The sequence below is a fragment of the Ictidomys tridecemlineatus genome, unplaced genomic scaffold (genome assembly GCF_052094955.1).
Source record: "Ictidomys tridecemlineatus isolate mIctTri1 unplaced genomic scaffold, mIctTri1.hap1 Scaffold_75, whole genome shotgun sequence".
Taxonomy (NCBI): Eukaryota; Metazoa; Chordata; class Mammalia; order Rodentia; family Sciuridae; genus Ictidomys; species Ictidomys tridecemlineatus.
The window spans coordinates 656460-664884 of NW_027525461.1; the positions used below are offsets into that span (position 1 = coordinate 656460).

The window sequence follows — 8425 nt, forward strand, 5'->3', positions numbered from 1 at the left end:
ACAGGTTTTTTTTTGTGTGTCATCTTTAGGGTTTTCTAATGTAAAATCAAGTCATCTGCAAAGAAGGACAATTTAAGTCTTCATTTCCAATTTGGGTGCCTTTTATTCCTTTTTCTTGCCTAATTGCTCTATCATATTATGTTGAATAGAAGTGGCAAGAGTAGGCATTCTTGCCTGATCTTAGAAGAAAAGCTTTGAACTTTCCACCATTGAGTATGATGTCAGCTGTTTTTTGTCATTGAAAGCACTTCCTAATTTTTGACCAGTAGGCTTATCTTGAACTACCCTGTCCAGTGGCCTGGAGTTGGTCAGTTCTGTACAAAGAGCTCTAACTCACTTCAATAGGTAATGCAAAGATGTTTTTGTTGGTTTTTTGCAGTACTAGAGGTTGAACCTGGAGCCTTGTGCATGCCAGGGAAGTGCAATCATTGAGCTACATCCCCAGCTCTATTTATAATATTTATTTATTTGTTTGTTTGTTTGTTTGTTTTGGGGAGGGCTGAGAAAGGAGAATTGCAAATTCAAACCCAGCCTCAGCAAAAAGCAAGGCACTAAGCAATTCAATGGGACCCTGTCTCTTTTTATTTTTTTAAATTTTGAGATAGGGTCTCCATAAATTGCACAGACTGATCTCAAACTTGGGATCCTCCTTCCTCAGCCTCCCAAGTCACTGGGATCACAGGCATGCACCATGGCACCTAGCTGCAAAGATGTTTTTTAAAATTATGAAATTCAGTTCTGGCTAGGATATAATAAAATTAGCTCCCCTTTACCCTTTATATAACTATATAAATTGTTATATCCCTTCTATAGAATGATTTGGTAGATCTAACAAGCCTTAAAAATTCCTTTATCCATTCATTCCAATTCTAGCAATGTAGCCTAAATAAATGATTCAACTGTTTTTAAAAAGGTAAGTTAAAGATATCTGTCATAGTTATTTAAACAATAAAATGAAGAAATAAAAGGAAACAACACAACTAACATAAATGACAAGAAATTAAGATGATCTAATCTGTTCTAACCAAGACAAATGATATGTAAGTAATATAGGTAACAGAAAATTATGTTTACTAAAACTTTATAAAGCATTTTGAATAGAAGTGACACAATCAACTTCCTTGAAAAGTTTTTTGTGTCTCCTTTTTTATACCTCCCATTCATACTTTAAACTCTTTTATTATGATTTCTATCAAAATCACTCTTAGAATAATTCTACTAAATGTGCATTCATGAGGTCCTTCTGCTTGCCAAAATTATTCTCAGACTGGGGGGGTGGGGGGGTGGGGGGGTGGGGGGTGTACACATTCAAACTGATTGGTTCAGGCCCTGTGACAAACTGCACAGGGCCCTAGGCTAAATGGCTAGTAGGGTGTTGTCTTAACTATCTCAGGAATCTGGGTGTAACAGAGGAACTCAATCATACCTAATCTTTTACATTTTAATTCAAGCCTTCCAGTTTAGAAACTTTACCTTTTCAATTTGGCGTTAGATATTATTAAAATATTTGGATTCTTTTATTGACCAAATGAAAGGCAAATGATGTCAAAGTATGCAATATTAACCAAATTGGGGAAAGTGGTGGGTTAAATTAATCATAATGTGGCATCCAATAGAATAGGCCAGTTCAATTCAAAAGAGCCTACATGTAAGCAGGGAGCTTCATATTCACATTTCTATCAGCAATCTAATTTCAGTCAAACATCCATTGTTAAATTTAATTGATTTTATTAATGGTAATTTATTGTTTCATAGTTTTATTTCTAACCATTTTGTCTATAGATTTATTATTTTAAAGTTGTGTAAGAATTATCAGCATATGATGCATTACATTTAATTTTTTCAATATATATTTAATAATATTTTAATGTAAGTCAAACTGAAATCTACAAGAAAATAATATTTAAAGTCAACCTGAAATCTACTCATTCCTATATTAGTGGCCTAAGAAACACTGTTTTATGAGATTCCCATGTCATCTTTCCTATCACATTGACTTTGAGACAAATTTGCAGCCCTTCTCTAGCAAATGTTTATGATTTAATGGAATATTTTTATGATTAAACTCACCGTGGTTTTGAATAATATCCTATATTTATTTTATTTTTACCTCATTTTTCTCATATATTACCAACATTTTTTAGATACCTTTATTTTTATTATTTATTTTAAAGAGAGAGAGAGAGGATTTTTTTTAATATTTATTTTTCAGTTTTTGGTGGACACAACATTTAATTTTTTTTATGTGGTGCTGAGGATGAACCCAGGGCCCCGCGCATGCCAGGCGAGCGCATTATCGCTTGAGCCACATCCCCAGCCCTGTTTATTTTTATGTGGTGCTGACGATGGAACCCAGGGCTTCATGCGCAAGAGGCAAGCACTCTACCACTAAGCCACAACCCCAGCCCATTACCAACATTTTTTATGAAACTATATTTTAGGTAACTTGAAGGATGCCCTGAATAAGAATGGGTATGATTGCTTAATTTTAATAATCAGCAAGGGATAATAAACCACGTGAACCAGATGTGATATGGAGTAAAATTTACAATCTCAGGTGACCAAAGACCCGAGATTTGAGATGCAGATACACTCTTACACTCTTCTATAAACATTTTTTTCAGGAATAAGTAGACGTGGATGCTAATATCCGTTAATCCATATTAAAAACTAATAAATTGGCTGGGTTTTTGCTTTCTTCTCCCTTTTCTCGTGGGAAAAATGCTAGTGCCCTCTAGCGTCCAAAATGCACTTTGAGCATTTTGCCCTGCTTGTCAATTATAATCCAATGAAAGATTATTTTAAAAAATAAAATTTCGAACATTGACTCTTGATCATGCTATTATCCTACAAATAGCAATATAAAATACTGTTTTCCCATGTTTTCTAGACTAATAAATACACATACAAAAATGAATCTCTGGAGGAAATGGAATTTTTAAAAAATCCACTGTTTTCTAAGGCTTCACATCTTTAGTGCAGCTACCTTGGAACCCGGATAATCATCTTTTTCATTGTGTTTTAATGCAAATTGTAAATGGGTCTTATTATAGTATATGGTAATAACTGGAATTATAGGTGCATAAAACCCTAAAGATCTCGTTATTGGTTGTGGTGGAAATTATTTACTGAGGCAGGCAGGGTTGCTTTTATACCTGTTGCATCCTTTGCATTCTGGCAGCCCCAAAGCAACCCCATGTTGGCTGGAACACTCTCCTTTCAAAGGCACATTACAATCTACAGACCAACCGGCAGCAGCGGGTAGGGAACCCGCAGAGATGCTGGTCCGGGTGCCTTTACTGCGGACCTGAAAACACGCTTCACAGTGCTCAAGATTGGTACATGGCCGGGCTGCCGCAGCCTCAGCGCGGCCAGCTCCCCGGCCTGCAGGTGGCATTCACGTTCCTCGGCAGCTGGGCTTGGAGAGGAATCCCAGCTGCAAGGAAGCCCCTTCCCCCACCTGGAGGACACGGAGGTCGCCCCAAGTACTGAGCCCCAGCTTCTCTGGGCCCGCCCCTAGGCCCTGGCCCCGCCCAACCCGAGGAGTCGGCAGGCGGCGATTGGAAACAGGGGCGGGGCCCCGGGAGGTGGGGCTTGGGAGGGGACAAAAGCTGGGAAGAGGAAAAGCCCTGACCCGCCCACTGGTCCCTGGATCTGTAGAGGTGGTGTCACAGGCTGAAACAGCTGGGCCCAGTGAGGATTGCCTGTGTGTGAGTGTGAGTTTGAGCGTGTGAATAACTGTGGCGCCTCCGGCTGCTCGCCAATGTACCTTCCCCTGCAGGTAACCTCAGGCTTTGAGGGGCGGCCCAGGTCCCTGGCTGCTGTGGGAGGCTTTAATTCATAAAAGGCTGGAATGTGGAAAAGAAAGAAAGCTCGGGTCTTGGCTATGGAGGGAGGAACGTAGCGGCAAGGCCTAAGTTCAAGCAGGGACAAATCCAGGTATTCAGCATGGGAAAGGGAAAAAAGGAAGAAGAGGGTGCTGGAGGTAGGGAAACCTGCTCTTGGGCATGGGAGGAAGAAATTGGGCGCTGAGGAAGTTGGATGCAGTGACAAGTGGAAGACCAGATCTGCATACGGAAAGGAAAATCTTGCTGTAGGAGGTTTCAAGGATGCTTAGAAGACCATCTTGGATATAATAGGAAGAAAACTTGCGACAGTGGGGAACTGGGTGCAAAGAAGGGTGTAAGCTGAGGACTTGGGCGTGGACAGCGAACTCAGGCTGCGAGGGACTGGCAGTGGCACATAGGCTGCGTCCGCCTGGGGGCGCGAGGGGGCGGAGCTCTGGTTTGGATCCGAAGACTGTTCCCTAGGACACCCCGGGGCGCGGTGGGGGTCAGGAAAGCATTCCTCCCTTGAGACGGGATTTCAAGTTCTAGGAGGGCGTTACTCCGGCAGCTCCAAGTGTCTGGGTGTTAAAGGTCCCGGCACCTGATAGGGAACATCAAGAGTGGAAATCTGGAAAGAGGAACCCGTCCAGATTCCGTTGGAGCCCTCTTGCACAACGTCCACAGGGACATCTGCAAGCTCACAGCGTCACCCGAGGACGTACAAACCCCTAGGCCAGCTAACAGACTAGGGACCAGGGACACACCCTCGGACGCACCCTCAGATGTGTGCACGTAGAAAGATTTGTACTCCCTCGACCTTTATTTGGAAGGTGGATGTGGACCCAAAGCTGCCCTTTGCTCCTCTGGATACTCAGCACTGTACTTTAAACCAGATAAATCAGGCAGCCTGACTGGTATTAAAAACAGCTAAATCCTCCTGACGTGTGTGTGTGTGTGTGTGTGTGTGTGTGTGTGTGTGTGTGTGTGTGTGTGTGTTTTAAGACTTTCTATTCCCGGTTTTGTTGTGTTTTAGGAGATAAACTGCAGTTGAGTCCACAGAATTGAGAGGAATTGGTGTGACTAGAAGTCCGTTCACTGTAAAGGTGAGAATTCATAATTTCTCTTCTTCTGTACTTTCTTTGATGTGGCCATCCTGCCTTTAATTAGTTTTGAGGGCAAGCTAAGATACTGCAATGGAATGAGTCAAGAATATTTTCAATGATAAATTGAAACCGCTTTAATTCTTTTAGCCTAGCGTCTTCTCTGATCTGCAAGAGACTATATTTGGCCAGCAATTATTGTAGTTCTTAAACATAGCCTTTAAAAAGCAATGGAAAATAATAAAAGAAAAATTAATCAATTAAAAGCAGAATCTTAGACTAGAAATCAGGAAGATATTGGAATCAGGAACTGATTCTTCACACTCACTAATTCAATGTTGATAGCATCCATACTTATCTGATTGAGAAAAATAAACAATAAATCACAAATACACAAAATTAAGGTAAGAGCAATCATCTTTCAAATAAATAGGGAATGTTTAAAATGGTAGCTGTCCTTGTCTACAATCAGGGTTGGATCCCCTACAATCTGATTTCTAAGAAAATAGAAATAATCAGAAGTGACTCGGGATATAGATAATCCAACAGAATAAAGGTCAATGATGGAAATTTTTAAAAGTTATCAAGGAAGCATTCCTGAAGCACACACACACACACACACACACACACACACATTCATAACTCCTTATCACTTAGTACCAAATTAAGGACAATTTTGAGTTAATTTTAGTACATTAGTACCAGATGTACCAAAAATACCATGATTTAATAATTGTATTAAAAATGACAATCCTACAGTCCCCTAATCAATCTCAGTACTTAATGAAAATATTATAGATATCATCTTTTAAAGCTAATGAATAAAAAGGCATGCTTATAATCAGCTCTATTATCTAACACTGTTCATCAGATTTTAGCCAAAATAAACTACAAAGGAAGGAAGGAGGGGAGAGAAAAAGGGAATAAAAAAACGGGGGATGGGGGGTGCCAGGAGGGAAGGTGGGCAGAAAGGCAAAGAACAAGTCTCAGAGATGATGAAACTAAATTATCCGCTTTTCACAAAAGGAAAACTATATTTTCTGGAAAACAATTATCTGAAAAGCTATTATTTGTTGCATATTAGATCCACTAAATTAATAGCTTACCTATGTAGTAGTAATAATTATTTAAAATAAATCCCTTTAGGTAAAGGGAAGCTTGTTCCTATCATAATACAAAAGAATGCATGTAATCTCATTTTAAAATAAGAATAAGCAAAGTGTAAATATATAAGATCTTCATAAGGAAACTGGCCATCATTAGTGATCCTATTATATGTTATACATTCACATTACATATTATATGTCATGTGCTATATGTTTTGTGTTACATTATACCATATATCATAGATTATGCATTATCTGCCAAAGGGATTGGAGATAAAAAGAGAACTGGATGACCAAGAGGAGGCAGATTAAAAACTGCTGAACAAGGCTTTATTGAGATTCACTCCCAGGTGAGACTCTCCATTTCAACAGAGCAGGTCCAGGGGGATTGCACCCAGGCTCAGCTGGACTGGAATTTTATTTGGCTTAGGGCGGGAAGGGAGGGCTTGGAACAAGAAAGGGAGGTTTTTAGAGTCCCTTGTCCTCCTGGGTTTGGTAGGGGGATCTTACTGAGATCTTCGTCCTTCTAGGATTGGTCACGAGACCCCGCTGAGGCACCATCACTGCTTGTCTGTTGGCACCTGATTGTTTGTTCTTTCGAGCACATGGGTTGCTTGCCTGGTGGTTTGTTCCCTCAGGCACCTCAAACCGACCTATCAGGGCCTATGTAATAAACATGTTCTCTAAGAAAATCCAGTAATGTGTCTAAGGTCTATGAGATTGAAAGCAATTCCTACTTTTTGCCATAATTTTCCTATATTCAGTATGCATTACTTGTGCAAATTGACAATGGTTAGCAAGTTTGCATTACTTACCAATAACTTACATATTTCTACATTTTATTCCAGCAATTTTAATTCCACAAATGTATTCTGAAATAGAAATCAAAGCTGTGTACACTGATTTAGCTTCAAAGACATGCCCTGAAGTGTTGTTTATAATATTGAAGCATTGGAAACGACCTAATGTCTAACCATAGGAGGCTCTTTAAAAGAATTTTGATTCACCCTTGGAATGGAATTGCACATACAAGTCATGCATCATTCAACAACAGGGATATATTCCGAGAAAGGCATCTTTGGACAAGTCATTGTGTGAACATTGGAGTATGTTTAACACAGCTTTGATGGAAGAACCTGTACACAGTGAGGCCATATCTCTCTTACACACTTTCTCTCTCTCTCTCTCTCTCTCTCTCTCTCTCTCTCTCTCTCTCACACACACACACACACACACACACACACACACACACACACACACACATACATGCACATGCACACACACACACAGTATCCTGTTTCTCCTAGAGCTATTATGAACAAACAACATGTGATTAAATCAAACCCAAGAGAATATGTTGGGATTGAGAGACACAGTAAGTAGGAGACCTTTAAAGCTGCTGCCAATTCAACACAGCATACTGTTTTACAGTAAATGCTTTTTCATGGGAACACACTCCAAAGTAACAATAAAAGTATAACAGTAGCTTACCCACTCAATATGAGACCCATGGAGTGGCTGTGTGTTTGTATGACTGGCAGCACAGTAGGTGAGATAACACCAGCATCATCTGAGCAGGTGAAAAATGCATTGTTCTCTGATTGAACCATGGTTACAAAGTCACTGGGTAATGGGGACGTTTCAGCTCTATTGTAATCATAGAGAACCACAGTCCTACGTTTTGTCTATTATTGATATAAAGTAAGTCACCCAGCACATGAGTTTATCTATGGAAATATCACAGCAGACCACTTGGCTTGAAAAATGGTCTTGATACAGTGATCAATAAAACTGTGTTCAATTAATTTAGAAAACAGGTTGTATTGTATTGGAATTGTTATTGCAGAGCTGTTCTTTAAAAAATGAAAAACATACGTAGCAAAGTACAAAGAAATAAACAAGTTGCAATTGATTCTTTGTGTGTGTGCGTGTGTGTGTGTGCATGTGTCTGTGTGTTGTGACACAGTTTCTATTAGATCTATAAGAAATAAACTTTTATAATAAAAGAGTATTATATTCAATTTTTGTAATGATTTTTTTTACCATCTGAAAATAAGTAACATCATAAAATTCCCTGAGGTAGTAAAGTTCTGAGTATGTAGTTTTATACATTGGATTCTAGTTTTATATTCTCTATTCCTATGACAACAGGTACATAACAAGAACAGGAAGTGGACAGATATGGCTACTAACACAAGATTTGCCCCCATCAGAACCCAGAACATTCTGGGTTGACAAATCAACCTGCAAACTGGTCAGAAGCATATCAAAGTCATCATTTCCACCTGGGGTCTATGAAACAGGAACTGATATTTTCAAATCAGCATCAAAATGAAATTATAAATTTACAAATTCCAGGGACAGTGATTGTGAAGGAAACTATGAGATATTC

The 8425-nt window shown here is 39.4% G+C and overlaps 1 long non-coding RNA gene across 1 annotated transcript; it reads left to right on the top strand.

Moving 5' to 3' along the window:
• The first annotated feature begins 3585 nt into the window (after positions 1–3585).
• On the top strand, positions 3586–6729 carry LOC144374575 (uncharacterized). Its single transcript, XR_013433947.1, has 4 exons — positions 3586–3781; positions 4861–4930; positions 6277–6383; positions 6564–6729. It is a non-coding gene; the product is annotated as an uncharacterized LOC144374575 (long non-coding RNA).
• The last annotated feature ends 1696 nt before the right edge of the window (positions 6730–8425 follow it).